Source organism: Neovison vison, chromosome 3 (genome assembly GCF_020171115.1).
Source record: "Neovison vison isolate M4711 chromosome 3, ASM_NN_V1, whole genome shotgun sequence".
Classification (NCBI taxonomy): domain Eukaryota; kingdom Metazoa; phylum Chordata; class Mammalia; order Carnivora; family Mustelidae; genus Neogale; species Neogale vison.
Window position 1 is genome coordinate 105,606,889 of NC_058093.1, and position 15,888 is coordinate 105,622,776.

Below are 15,888 nucleotides of genomic sequence, written 5' to 3' on the forward strand. Positions count from 1 at the left end.
TCTGACCTGGTCTTCTCTCCTGCTATCTCTCACTGTCTCTCTCTCTCAAATAAATAAATAAAATCGTTTAAAAAATAAAAATAAATTTTATTCTTTTATTTTAGACAGAGAAAGAGCACAAGGGGGGCAGGAGGAGCAGAGGGAGAGGGAGAGAATCTCAGGCAGATTCCACACTGAGCGTGGAGCCCAACATGGTGCTCAACCGCATGACCCTGAGATCACGATCTGAACGGAAACCAAGAGGCAGATGCTTAACCGTGACAATTTTAGTTTTTAAATGTCTGTGGTAATAAATGCACTTTCTTATGTACGACATATTTCACAATAAAAACAAAACAATAGGCTGTGGGGAGGCAAGTTGCTGGGTTGCTGGATTAGAGTTATTCATACATGAATATATATATGTATATAAAATATTATATGTATAATATTATACATAATATAATATATAATATATTTACATATAATATAATTATACATACATTTATTATACATATATAATATAATCACATATATTTTATTTATTTATTTATTTGACACAGAGAGAGAGAGACAGAGACAGAGACAGTGCAAGCAGGGGGAGCAGCAGGCAGAGGGAGAGGGAGAAGCAGGCTCTCTGTTGCCGCGGCCGCAAGTCTTTGGGATCTGACCATGTTCTGGGTCTGTGATTGCCCTGTGCTCCTCACCCTTTCTTTTCTAATTGAGTTTTTGTTGTGGACATCCCACTCTTTCTCTGCATGTTTGAGACAGATCATTTGTCTTTCAGTTTCTAGGTCCCTGAGAAGCTCCATCTGACCCTGAAGAAGAAGACACCATACAGGGGGCCTAGACCTTGAGCTGGATACAATTAGTGCATATGACATAGAGCAGGATAGATGTGTTCTATGGAGAAGAAGAGTGTGTGAGGGGTAGTAGGTTACCCAAAGAGGAGATTGGGGTGGAGACGGCTAGTTGACCACCCATATAAACATTCCCTGTCTTCCTTATTAATGAAATCCTAATATTGCTGGGAGAACAATGCACTTTGTTACAACAACAACAAAAACTACACTCAGCAGCCTTCCTAATAAATGGGATAACCATATGATAAGGTGCTAGCCCATGAACTTAAGTGGATTTGAGTGGCACTTTAGGGAAAGTTTCTCAAAAAGAAATCTTACTCAGATATCAAGTGCCATCCTGCCCTTGACCTTGCCTGCTTTCTCGGCCTGGATCACAGAAGTGAATGATGGAACAGCAGCAGCTGTTTTGTGGCCATGTGGCATTCTTGAGGATAGAAGCTGTTTTACACCACATGTCTGTGTTCCCTCAAGATTTATATTTGGAAGCCCTAACTTCCAGTATGGCTGTATTTAGAGTAAGGAAGTAACTAAGATTAAATGAGGTCTCAATAGTGGGGCCCTGATCAGATAGAATTAGTGTCTTGTAAGAAGAGACACCAGAGAGCCCCTTAAAAAAATATATATATATTTATATGTATATGTATTTATATATAATATATAAATATATATTTATATATAGCATATATATAAATATATACATATATATAAAATAATTGTGAAGTCATCTTTTAAAAAAGATTTTATTTATTTATTTATTTGAGAGAGAGCAAGAGATAGCGAGGGATAGGGCATGAACAGAAGTGAGAGGAGTAAGAAGGCTCCCCACTGAGCAGGGAGCCCAATGTGGGGCTCAATCCCAGGACCTTGGGATATTCACCCAAGCCAAAGGCAGATGCTTAACCAACTGAGACACCCAAGTGCCCCATAAAGAGACTTATTTTAAAAAGTCATGTCATCTGAAAACCAGGACTAGATCTCTCTCTAGAAACTGAATTCAGGGATGGCGGGATCATGTTCTCTCCCCTGATCATGCTCTATCTCGCACTATCTCTGTCTCTCAAATCAATAAATAAAATCTTTTTTAAAAAACCTGAATTCTGCTAGAAACTTGGTCTTGGACTTTTCAGTCTCCAGAACTGTGAGAAAATAAATTTCTGTTGTTTAAACCTCTCAGTCTAGGGTATGCTGTTAATGACGGCCCAAGCTAACTAATATAGAAGCCATGTGCTAATGATGGCAGCAAGAAAAGATTAAAAAGTTGAAGAATCACAAAATGAATCAAGGAGTGAAGAAATAGATAATTCCATAATGATAAATGGAGACTTCCCCATTGAAACCCCACTTTCAATAATAGATAAAACTAGGCAGATGGATGACACGAACAGCACCGTAAACCAACTAGACCCAAAGACATCTACCAAACACTTCACCCAACAACAGCAGAATACATGTTTTCTCAAACACACATGGAACATTCTCCAGGATAGACCACATGCTGGGCCATTGAACAAGCCTGGAGTTAAGTTAAAAGCAGAAAATTTGGGAAATACACTAAATGTAGGGATTAAACAACATATGACTATGTGGGCCAAATGAAGAAAGGGTCAAAGAAGAAGTCACAAGGGAAATAAGAAAGCACCTTGAAATGTATGAAAATGAATATACAACAAATCAAGACTTATGGATGTTGGCCAGAGACCAGCAAGGTGGTGGAATAGAAGTCTCCAGAGCCTTGTTCTCCACTGAAATATTAAATAAGCGGGGTACCTGGGTGGCTCAGTCATTAAGTGTCTGCCTTTGGCTCAGGTCATGATCCCAGATCCTGGGATTGAGCCCCCCAGCGGGCTCCCTGCTCAGCAGGAAGCCTGCTTCTTCCTCTCTCACTCCCCCAGCTTGTGTTCCCTCTCTCGCTGTGTCTTTCTGTGTTCAATAAATAAAATAAAATAAAGATTTATTTTAAAAAAGGAATATTAAATAAGCAACTAGCGGCTGGGTAAAACAACTTTATAGGAGCTCTGGAAATCAGTCAAGATGTACAGCAAACAAGTGAATGCCCAACCAAGAAAAAGACATGGTCAAAGCAGTAGGAGGGGTGCCTGGCTGGCTCAGGGGTTGGAGCGTGCAACTCTTAATCTCAGGGTCATGAGTTCAAGCCTCACATTGAGCACAAGGCCTAGTTAAAATTAAAAAAAAAAAAAATTAAAACAAGCAAAAACACAGTAGGAAATTTTATGGTGTTTTTACTTGTCCTTCTTTCAACCACTCCCTGGCATGGTATACTTTGGGAGAAGTGGTAGCCTGGTCCCCAGTTCCTCCTGTAAGCCAGAGAGAACAAAACCATCCAAGTTTGCGATGTTCTAACCTGTCCTGGAGCTGCCCAAGGGATTTGTCTCAGTGTCCTCTTGCTCAGATGGCCAAGAGCAGCACGGCTTGGATCTCAGGCTGGAGGAAGCCATAGAAAGCAGCTGGAAGAGGTCAAGAAAACTGGAAGGTCTACAGAGCTGCACACCCCTGAAATAAGAGATTCCTGATGGAGGAATTAAAATAAAACAGCTAGGCCCTGAGAGGAAACTGAGTGTGATTCTTGGGGAAATTAAGACATTTAAAAGCAGTCATGGAAGGGTGCTTGTGTAGCTCAGTTGGTTAAGTGGCTGACTCCTTTTTTTTTTTTTTTTAAGATTTTGTTTCTTTGAGAGCGTGAGAGCAGGAGCTATGTGAGAGGTGGGTATGAGGGGAGAAGCAGGCTCCCTGCTGAGCAGGAGCCCGGTGTGGGACTCAATCCCAGGACTCTGGGATCATGACCTGAGCTGAAGGCAGACGCTTAGCTTAACCGAGTGAACCACCCAGACATCCCAAGCAGCTGACTCTTGATTTCAGCTCCAGGTCCTGGGATCAAGGCCCACATTGGGCTCCACACTCAGTGGGAGTTGCTTGAGAGTCTCTCTTTCCCTCTGCCTATGCCCCGCCCCCTGCTCGAGCTCCCTCTCTCCCTTTAAAATAAATAAATCGTAAAAAAAAAAAAAAAGGCAGTCATGGATGTGGAGGGATGGGGGAAAAAGCACAGACACAGGCCAAGGAAAATACACACCCAGAAAAGGCCTTAAGCCTTCATACCAGGTTGATTAGTGAAGACCTTTCCTCATTCAGAATCAGTCTGCAAAGACTGAGAGAAGATAAAGGAAGATAAAGAAGATAAGGAAGACTGTTTTTTTCAAATGCTCAATTTTCAACAAAGGATCACAAGACATACAAAGGAACCGGAAAATATGGCCCGTTCAAAGCAATAAAACAAATCTCCAGAGACTGTTGGTGAAAAACCAAGGCTGTGTGGATTTGCTACACAAAGACTTAAAAACAATTGTCCTTGTTCCTCAAAAAGTTGAAGATAGAGCTGCCCTATGACCCAGCAATCACACTACTGAGTATTTACCCCAATGATACAAAAGTAGTGATCTGAAGGGGCACCTGCACCCCAATGTCTATAGCAGCGATGTCCACAATAGCCAAACTATGGAAAGAGCCTAGATGTCCATCAACAGATGAATGGATAAAGAAGATGTGGTGTGTAGATATACAATGGAATACCCACTCAGTCATAAAAAAAAAAAAAAAAAAAACCCAACTGAGATCTTGCCATTTGCAACAACATGGATAGAACTAGAGGGTATTATGCTAAACAAAATAAGTCAATCAGAGAAAGACAATTATCCTAGGATTTCACTGATATGTGGAATTTAAAAAACAAAACAGAAGAGTGAGCATAGGGGATGGGAGGGAAAAATAAAACAAGACAAAATCAGAGAGAAAGACAACCGTGAGAGACTCTTTTTTTTTTTAAAGATTTTATTTATTTATTTGACAGAGAGAGACCACAAGTAGGCAAAGAGGCAGGCAGAGAGAGAGAGAGGAGGAAGCAGGCTCCCTGCCGAGCAGAGAGCCCGATGTGGGACTCGATCCCAGGACCCTGAGATCATGACCTGAGCCGAAGGCAGCGGCTTAACTCACTGAGCCACCCAGGCACCCCGAGAGACTCTTAATCATAGGAAACAAACTGAGGGTTACTGGAGGGGAGGGGGCTGGAGGATGGGGTAATTGGGTAATGGACATTAATGAGGTTAAGTGATATAATGAGCACTGGGTGTTATATAAGACTGAAGAATCACTGAACTCTACCTCTGAAACCAGTAATATGCTATATGTTAATTAATTGAATTTAACTGATGCCTGGGTGGCTTAGTGGGTTAAGTGCCTCCCTTCCACTCAGGTCATGATCCCTAAGTCCTGGGATCAGGTCCTGCATCAGACTCCTTGCTTGATGGGGAGTTCTCTCTCTGCCTGTCATCCTCAAATTAAAAAAAACTTAAAAAAATAAAGTAAAATAAGAATAAAACCCGTTGTCTTAAATATGCTCAAAGTGCAGAAGGAAAACATAGATAAAGAACTGAAGGAAAGGGGCCCCTGGGTGGCTCATTTGGGTTACACCTCTGCCTTCAGCTCAGGTCAGGATCTCAGGCTCCTGGGATCGAGTTCCACATAGGGCTATCTGCTCAGTGGGGGGCCTGCCTCCCCCACCACCTGCCTCTCTATTTGTGATCACTCTCTGTCAAAATGAATGGATAAAATCTTAAAAAAAAAGAAAGAAAGAAAGAAAGAAAGAACTAAAGGCAAGGAGGAAAATTACTTAGGAACAAAATGAAAACCCTGGCAAGAAGATAGATACAAAAAAACAAATTTGGGGCACCTGGGTGCTCAGTCAGTTAAGTGGCTGCCTTCGGGTCAGATCATAATCCCAGTGTCCTGAGATGAGCCCGGTATTAGGCTCTCTGCTCAGCGGGAAGCCTGCTTCTCTCACTCCCTCTGCTGTTCCCCCTGCTTGTGTGCTCCTGCTCTCTCTTTCTCTGTCAAATAAATAAATAAATAAATCTTAAAAAAAAATTCCAAGGCTAAACATATAACTGGATTTAAAAATTCACTGGAGGGCTACAATATAGTAAATTTTATATCTGGTCTTCCCGAGTTCCTGAAAATGTTGCAAAGTCATAAAGGTGACATGAATGTCTTGTTACTAATGAAGGTGACTTTTGGACCCCACCCAGGGGCAGGAGCTGGTTGCCAGGAGGACTAACCATGTGATTAGGAAGTTGGAACTTTCACTCCCACCCCCTGACCTGTGGGGAGGGGAGAAGGGCTGGAGATTGAATCAGTCAATGGCCAATGACACTCAGTCATGACTCTCTAATGCCTCAGTAAAAACCCAAGAGGCCTGGGCTCAGAGAGTTCCAGCATGGTGAACGCATGGGTATTTGGGAGAGTGGGTGCCTGGAGAAAGCACAGAAACTCCACGCCCTTTGCCCATACCTCACCCTCATCTCTTCCTCTGGCTGTTGTTTTATATCCTTTATCATATCCTTCAATAAACTAGTATTTGTAAGTAAGTCTTTCCCTGAGTTCTATGAGCCACACTAACAAATTAAAAGGTACCTCATGTCCAAGAATTGCTCATGTCCCAGAATTGTTTGGTGTTGGTAGTGGGGAAGGGAACCCTCCCCCACATTGGAATTGGGTCTGGGAGCCCAAAAACAAGTTGGCATCAGTGGAAGAGGTTCAATAACAGACTTTAATAGGCAGAAGAAAGAATCAGCAGATTAGAAAACAAACCATTTGAAACTGTCAAGTGTGAGGAGCAGAAAAGAAAAAAAGTGAACAGAGTCTAAAAGACTTTTAAGTAGACATCATCTGGAAGATTAGTATTCACATTATGGGAGCCCGAGAAGAAGAGAAAGAAAAGGGGGCACAAATATCATTTGAAGGAATAATAGCCCCAAACTTCCCAAATTTGAAGAAAGACATATATTCACTAATTCAAGCTCAAAAGCTCCATCTAAGAGGAACCTAAAGAAACCCACCCTGAGACACATCAAAACCAGACTGTCAAAGACAGAAGGATTCTTTAAACAAGCAAAAATAAATCAACTCAAAAAATAAATAAATAAATCAACTCATTATGTCAAAGGAACCTCAAGATGACCAATGGATTTTTCAGCAGAAACTTTGCTGGCCAAAAAGAAGTAGGGTGGTATATTTAAACTGTTAGAAGACAAGACAAGACAAAACAAAACAACCCTATCAGTGAAGAATTCTATATTCAGCAAAGCTGTCCTAAAAAAAAAAAAAAGAGAGAGAGAGAGAAATTAAGACACTTCAGATAAACAGAAGCTGAGGAAGCTTGTGGATACTAGCCATGCTTCACAGAAGTGTTAAAGGGAATCCTTCAAAATGAATTGAAAGATGCCAGACAGGAGCTCAAAACTATATGAAAATATAAAGTTCTCCAGCAAAGGTAAATAAATGGACACATATAAAAAACAGTAATACTATAATTTTGGTGACAAAAGCATTAAAATAATCATAAATCTCTGTTAATGGATACACAATATTTAAAGATGTGATTTGTGGGGGGCCTGGGTGGCTCAGTGGGTTAAACCTCTGCCTTCAGCTCAGGTCATGATCTCAGAGACCTGGGATCAAGCCCCACATTGGGCTCTTCGCTCAGTGGGGAGCCTGCTTCCTCTCTCTCTGCCTGCCTCTCTGCCTACTTGCGATCTCTGTGAAATAAATAAATAAAATCTTTAAAAAATAATTTTAAAAAATTAAAAAAAAACAAAGATGTGATTTGTGACATAAAGTAGAAGGGACTTGACCTGCAAAGAAGAAAAGGTTTTGTATTCAGCTGAAGCAAAGTTGTATGAGTTTATTTATTTAAATTTATTATTAGTGTTTATTTATTTTTTTAAAAAACTTTATTTATTTATTTGAGAGAAAGAGCAAGAGAAAGAGAGAGAGAGAGAGAGCATGCGCACAAGCAGGAGGGTGAGGTAGAGGGAGAAGTAGACTTCCTACTGAGCCGGGAGCCTGAAGCCACAGTTGATCTCAGCACCCTGGGATCATGACCTGAAACAAAGGCAGATGCTTAACCAACTGAGCCACAAAGGTGCTCTGAAGTTATATGAGTTTAAAGTAAATTGCTATAACTTTAGGGGTGCCTGGGTGTCTCAGTCAGTTGGGCATCTGACTCTTGATTTCAGCTCAGGTCATATTCTCAGGGTCATGAGATCAAGCCCCACATTGGGCTCTGTGCTCAGTGTGACGTCTGCTTGAGATTCTCCCTCTCCCTCTGCCCTGTCCGTACTTGTGCACCCTTTCTCTCTCTCTAAATAAATAACATCTTTTTAAAAAATTGTTATAACTTTAGGATGTTATATCCAATCCCCACATTAACCACAAAGAAAACAGTTGCAGAGTATACACAAAAATAAAGGAGAAGGGAATCAAATATATCACTACAAGAATGAAAAGGAAGGTAGTCATGGGGGAAATAATGGACAAAAAACTATAAGGCATACAGAAAACCTATCACAAAATAGCTATAGTAAGTTCTTTCGTATAATTAATTGCTCTAAATGTAAATGGATTCAACTTGCCAATCAAAAGACATGGACTTCCAGAATGGTTTAAAAAAAAAGTTTCAGCAGTAGGATGAATAAGGTCGAGGATCTAAAAAATAACATGGGGACTAGGGTTGATAACACTGTGCTTCATAATGTAAATTTGCAAAGAGAGTAGAGCTTAAATGTTCATGCACACACACACACACACAAACTCATAAATATGTGAGGCAATGGATATGTTAATTATCTAGATGGGAGGAATCTTCATAGTGTGTATGTATAGCAGATTCTCACAATCCACCTTCTAAATACCTTACAATTCCGTTTGTCAATTATTCCTTAGAAAAGCTGGAAAAGCAAGCAGGATCTAATCATAAGCTGTCTATAAGAGACCATAAATTTAAAGACATATATAGGTTGAAAATGAAAAGCTGGGAGTACCTGGCTGGCTCAGTTGGGAGAGCATGTGACTCTTGCTCTCAGGGCCGTTGTAAGTTTGAGCCCACGCTGAGTGCAGAGATTGCTAAAAACAAATTAAAAGGGACGAGAAAAGACAGAAAAAGATATTCTTTGCCAGTAGTGGCCCAAACAGAGCAGAGTGTCTATATTACTGTCACACAAATAAACTTTAAATCAAAAAAGTTTACAGAAGACAAAGAAGGACATTATATATTAATAAAGTACAAAACAAGATATAACAATTGTGAATATATATGTACCAAGCATTAGCGCTCCTAAACATGTGAAGGGAACATTCATATGAAGGGAACATTGAAGGTAGAAATAGCTTCAAAATAAAGAAAACCAAAACTGCACTTTCAATAATGGATAGAACAGCCAGATAGAAGATAAACAAGTAAATAAAGGACTTAGATAATACCTTGGACTGACTGAACCTAGAAGACATGTACAGAACATCCACCCAACTGCACAATACACTATTTTCTTAAGTGCACACAGAATATTCTCCAGTAGGAACAACACATCAGAGCACAAAACAAGTTTTAATAAATTTTAAAAGACTGAAATCATACCAAGCATTGTCTGAATAGGTCTTTTTCATAAAAAAAACATACAGATAGACAAAAGATCTATAAGGAGGAGCTCAATATTACTAACACCCAGAGAAATGAAACTCAAAACCACAATGAGATATCATCCATGCCTGTTGTTCAAAACAAACAAACAAAAAATAAGAAATAACATGTGTTGGCAAGGCTGCGGAGAAAAGGGAACCTTCATGCTTTGTTAGTGAGAATGAAAATTGGAGCAGCCACTATGAAGAACAGCATGGAGTTTCCTCAAAAAAAAATTTTAATGTGGAATTACTATATTATCCAGTAATTCCACTTCTGGGCATTTACCTGAAGGAAATGAAATCACTATCTTAGTAGTGATACCTTCAGCAATTAAGTGTGGTGAGCTCAACCATATGCCTTGGAGGGCCACTGGTGTGGCTCCGAGGCTAAGCCAGCCAGTGATTTCTGTGGATTCCAGCAACAGAGAGGACAAGATTGAGGAGATGTGGAACTGATACTGCTGGCCCCCAGACGCCTGGAGAATGGGCGCTTCTGTAATCAGTGTTGCTTCCTGGGCCTTCTCGGAGTCATAGATGTACTTTGCCCACCTGCTAGAAGCAGGACTCCTAATGCACCAAATCATGTCTGGAAGGCTGGGGTCCAAGGCCATTTTTGCTGGCTAGAAGCGGGGTCTCTGGGGCCAGGGAGTACACAGTTCTTTTTGAAATTGAAGGTGTTTATGCTCAAGATGAAAATGAATTCTATCTAGGCAAGAGTTGTGCTTTTGTGTACAAAGCAAAGGACAACACAGTGACTCCTGGTGGCAAACCAAACAAAACCAGAGTAATCTGGGGAAAAGCAGCAACTCATCCTCATGGACACCGTGGCATGATTCATGCCAAATTCCAAAGCAACCTTCCTCCTAAAGCCATTGGCCATAGAAACTGTATGATGCTGTACCCCTCAAGGATTTAAACTTAAAGAAAAGTAAATAAATAAAGGTGTGGGAAAAAAAGCTACCTTCAGATGGGTATTAAGGAGGGCGCATATTTTGATGAGCACTGGGGGTTATACACAACTAGTGAATCGTTGACCACCACATCAAAAACAAATGATGTACTGTACTACATGGTGGCTAACTGAACATAACAATAATAAAAAAGGTACCTTCACCCCCTTGTTCACTGGAGCATTATTTATAATAGCTAAGTCTTGGAAACAACCTGAGTGTCTGTTGGTGGATGAATGAATAAAGGAACTGTGATAGATAGACAGAATGGAATGTTATTCAGTCATCAAAAAGAAATCCTGACATTTGTAACAGTAAGAATGGAACCTGAGGGCATTACACTAAATAAAATAAATCAGACAGAGAAAGACACTGGGTGATCCCACTTAAATGTGAAATCTACAAATGAAAACGGTATAAACTTCTGGTTATAAGACAAATAAATCCTGTAGATATAATATGCATAATTGTGACTATGAATTTTTAAAAAAGCTATCCTGCATTCCTGTTGAAACTTGAAGATTAATATCACCATCAAAGACATCAGAGATGTAATCAAAGCCTGTCATAGCTTCATATATTTCACGTGTTTAGCCTGTAGACAAGACAACTGATTCGTAAGGATTGGGAAGTTTAAGAACATGTGTATTTTAACCAGCTAAATGGTCTAGTGGAAGAGCATATAACTCTTGATCTCGGGATAGTAAGTTTCAGCCCCATGTTGGGTGTAGAGATTATTTTAAAAAAATTTTTTTAAAGATTTATTTATTTATTTACCTGACAGAGAGATATCACAAGTAGGCAGAGAGGCAGGCAGAGAGAGAGGAAGGGAAGCAGGCTCCCCGCTGAGCAGAGAGCCCGACACGGGACTCGATCCCAGGACCCCGAGATCATGACCCGAGCCGAAGGCAGCGGCCCAACACACTGAGCCACCCAGGCGCCCCTTAACAAATTTTTTAAAAAGATTATTTATTTATTTATTTATTTGAGAGAAAGAGTGAGTGAGAGGGAGCATGAGAGTGGGGAGATGGAAAGGCAGAAGCAGGCTCCCCGCTGAGCAGGGAGCCTGATGCAGGGCTCATTCTGGGGCTCAATTCCAGGACCCCGTGATCATGATCTGAGCTGAAGGTAGATGCTTAACTGACTGAGCCACCCAGGCGCCCTTCAAAAAATTTTTTTAAATCTTACAAAAACAAAACAAAACAAGGTGTTGAACTTGAATACAGATCATCCATGTATCCTTTCTTTACTGGTACAGATTATCATAAACCCTAGTGCTTTGTATTCAGTTATTGATATGGCAAAGAAATGGTGAATGCCAGAAGTTTTCCTTTAAATCAATGTATGACTTGCTTATCATGAAGTCCACACATTTAGAGCATGAAATTCAGTAATTTTTAGTATATTTCCAAAATTGTACAGTTCGTTTTTCTTTTTTTTCCCAAAAAACATTATTTATTTATTTATTTGACAGAGAGACAGGGCAAGAGAGGTAACACAAGCAGGGGGAGTGGGAGAGGGAGAAACAGGCGAAGCAGGGAGCCCAATGAGGGGCTCAATCCGAGAACCCTGAGATCATGACCCGAGCCAAAGGCAGACGCTTAACACCTGAGCCACCCAGGCATCCCACAATTCATTTTTCTAATTCCAGAACATTTTCATGACCCTAGAAAGATCCAGACAGAGCATACTTGTAACAAGGACCTGAACACATCTTTAGCACCATGCCTCAAAACTATGTCAACTCTCCTTTCTGGGCCATGATTTAGAACCAGAGTCCAGACCATCTCAACATTCCCTGGGACCCTTGGCCCTTATGATCCCGTGGAGTCGGTGGTACTCAGTGTGTCTGTGGCAAATTTAGAGCAATGCTATACCCTCTTCTGGAGGTAAGTATTTTCTTGAGAAACAGCTTTGGCTCTGCTTGAACATCTATGGGGTATGAGACTACAAAGGGGAGGATTTCTGACCATTCCAGCGCCAAATAGATGGGATCAATCTCATGCAAGTCTTGGAGACACAAGTAATCTTCCTGAGCAGGTGGCTCCCCAACCCAGTGTGCTTGCTCTTAGCATACTTCCCCCTTCAACTGCCCTATGATCCGAAGACTAAGGAGGAAAGCATTGCTTGAAGTCTGGTGCTCAGATGCCTCTGAATGACAAGCTCCCACCAAATGCCTCTGAATGACAAGCTCCCACCAGCTGTGTGGGTATAACCCTATTCAGTGGTGCCCTGAAGGACAGTGGAGGGGTGAAGTCCTCCCAAAGCACAGAAATCCAGGCAGCACATCATTGCGGGGTCCTCTTTGCCCAGAGGAAAGATCATGTGAGACAAGACTTTCTCCTGATTTATGGGTGATCGCTAAAGTCAGTGGTCAGGAATTTGGAAGTGATAAGATTTAAAAAGCGATAACAAGGAGGTTAGGGAAAGAGGTAGAATGGGCCCTGAATCCTAGCCACAGCAATCAGGCAACAAAAAGAAATAAAAGGCATCCGAATTGGCAAAGAAGAAGTCAAACTCTCACTCTTTGCAAATGATGATACTTTATGTGGAAAACCCAAAAAAGACTCTACTCCAAAATGCTAGAACTCATACAGAAATTCAGTTAAGTGTCAGGATATAACATCAATGCACAGAAATCAGTTGCATTTCTATACACCAACAGCAAGACAGAAGAAAGAGAAATTAAGATTTTAAGAAATTAAGAAAAGAATGTAAATCCCATTTACGATGGCACCCAAAACCATGAGATACCTAGGAACAAATCTAACCAAAGAGGCAAGGAATCTGTACTCAAGAAAACTACAGAGTACTCTTAAAAGAAATTGAGGAAGACACAAAGAAATGGAAAAACGCTCCATGCTCATGGGTTGGAAAAATAAATATCGTGAAAATGTCTATGCTACCTAGCTCAATCTAACACAATTAATACAATCCCTATCAAAATACCAACAACTTTTTTCAAAGAAATGGAACAAATAACCCTAAACCCTAATTTATATGGAACCAAAAAAGACCCCGAATAGCGAGAGGAGTGTTGAAAAAGAAAAGCAAAGCTGGTGGCATCACAATTCCGGACTTTAGGCTCTATTACAAAGCTGTCATCACCAAGACGGTATGGTACTGGCACAAAAACAGACACATAGATCAATGGAACAGAATAGAGAGCCAGACATGGACCTCAACTCCATGTCAACTAATCTTTGACAAAGCAGGAAAGAATGTCCAATGGAAAAAAGACAGTCTCTTCAATAATTTTTTTCTCTCGAAGAATAAAACCGGACCATTTCCTTATACCACACAAGAAAATAGACTCAAAATGGATGAAAGACCTCAGTGTGAGACAGGAATCCATCAAAATCCTTGAGGAGAACACAGGCAGCAACCTCTTCGACCTCAGACGCAGCAACTTCTTCCTAGAAACATCGCCAAAGGCAAGGGAAGCAAGGGCAAAAATGAACTATTGGGATTTCATCAAGATCAAAACCTTTTGCACAGCAAAGGAAACAGTCAACAAAACCAAAAGAAACCAAGAGAATGGGAGAAAATATTTGCAAATAACATATCAGATAAAGGGCTAGTATCTAAAATCTATAAAGAACTTATAAAACTTAACACTTAAAGAACAAATAATCCAATCAAGAAATGGGCAGAAGACATGAACAGACATTTCTTTAAAGAAGAAATCCAAATGGCCAACAGACATGTGAAAAAGTGCTCAACATCCCTTGGCATCAGGGAAATACAAATCAAAACCTCAATGAGATATCCCCTCACACCAGTCAGAATGGCTAAAACTAACAAATCAGGAAACAACAGAGGTTGGCAAGGATGCAGAGAAAGGGGAACCCTCCTACACTGTTGGTGGGAATGCAAGCTGGTGCAGCCACTCTGGAAAACAGTATGGCACTTTCTCAAAAAGTTGAAAATAGAGCTACCCTAAGACCCAGCAATCACACTACCAGGCATTTACCCCAAAGATACAAATGTAGTGATCCGAAGAGGCACATGTGCCCCAATGTTTATAGCAGAAATGTCCACAATAGTCAAACAATGGAAAGAGCCTAGATGTCCATCAACAGATGGATAAAGAAGATGTGGTATATACACACACACACACACACACACACACACACACACAAAAAGCACACTGGAATATAACACAGCCATCAAAAATGAAATCTTGTCATTTGCACCAGTGTGGATGGAACTAGAAGGTATTATGCTAAGTGAAATAAGTCAATCAGAGAAAGACAGTTACCATATGATTTCACTGATATGTGGAATCTGAGAAACAAGACAGAAGATCATAGGGGAAGGGAGGGAAAAGTGAAACAAAACGAAACCAGAGAGGGAGACAAACCATAAGAGACTCTTAATCTCGGGAAACAAACTGAGGGTTGTTGGGGGGTAGGGGGTAGGGATAGGGTGGCTGGGTTATGGACATTGTGGAGGGTATGTGCTATGATGAGCTCTGTGACTTGTGTAAGACTGTTGAATCACGGATCTGTACCCCTGAAATAAATAATATATTACATGTTAATTAAAAAAAAAAAAAGAATGGGCCTTGAATGCTGAGATATTTGTGTTTCATGGGAATAGTCCCCACAAGGCCACGCTTTGCAGAGGAAGTTTTCAATAATCAATCTCCCCAACCAGTACTTACTCATTGACAAAGTGGAACATTGGCTCAACAGCATGGAATTGACCACTCCAAAACTGATCCTGCTATGCATCACTACCAAGTGCCCTCAATATGGCACTATAACATGGGGGAACCAATCTGCCCCCTGGTGGAGGTTGACTGCATTGGCCCTCCTTCACCATGGGTGTGGCAGTTATTTTTCCTTATTGGGGTAGACATTAATCTGCAAATGAATTTTCCTTCCCTAGCTGCCATGTCTTTGTTGGGAGCACGATCTATAAACTGTTCCTCAACATTGTTACAGACCAAGAAATGTATTTCAAAAAGAAAAAGGAACTTATGTCACAGCATAAAGAGAAGTAATACAATGGGCTAATAATAGCCATGGGACTCATGCGTTTTACCATGTTCCTGATCACTCCAAAGTAGCTGGTCTTTTAGGACAATGGAATAGCCGGACAAAGACTGTAACCCCACCAGATACGAGACAACATCTACAAAATTGGATTTCTGTTCTACACAAAACAGCGTATTGTAGAATTGTGTATGTCCTGAATCAATACATGACGCTGTTTTTCCCTCTTAGGCAGAATACTTGGGTTTGGGGGTTGAAGGGAAATCACTCCCTCACTATAGAACTAATGACCAAATCCCAAGACATTTTTTCAAAGATTTATTTATTATGTTAGGGAGAGATCATGTAGGGGGGAGGGGCAGAGGGAGAAGGAGAGAGAAAATCCCCCAAGTAGACTCCCCATTGAGTACGGAGCCCCATGCAGGGCTCGATCTCACAACCCCAAGATCACAACCTGAGCCAAAACTAAGAGTCAGACACTCAACTGTCTGAACAACCTAGGTGCCCCCAAGACATTTGCCTGTATACCCCCACAATTTGGGACTCTATTATTTAAGTAGTCTGGGTTAC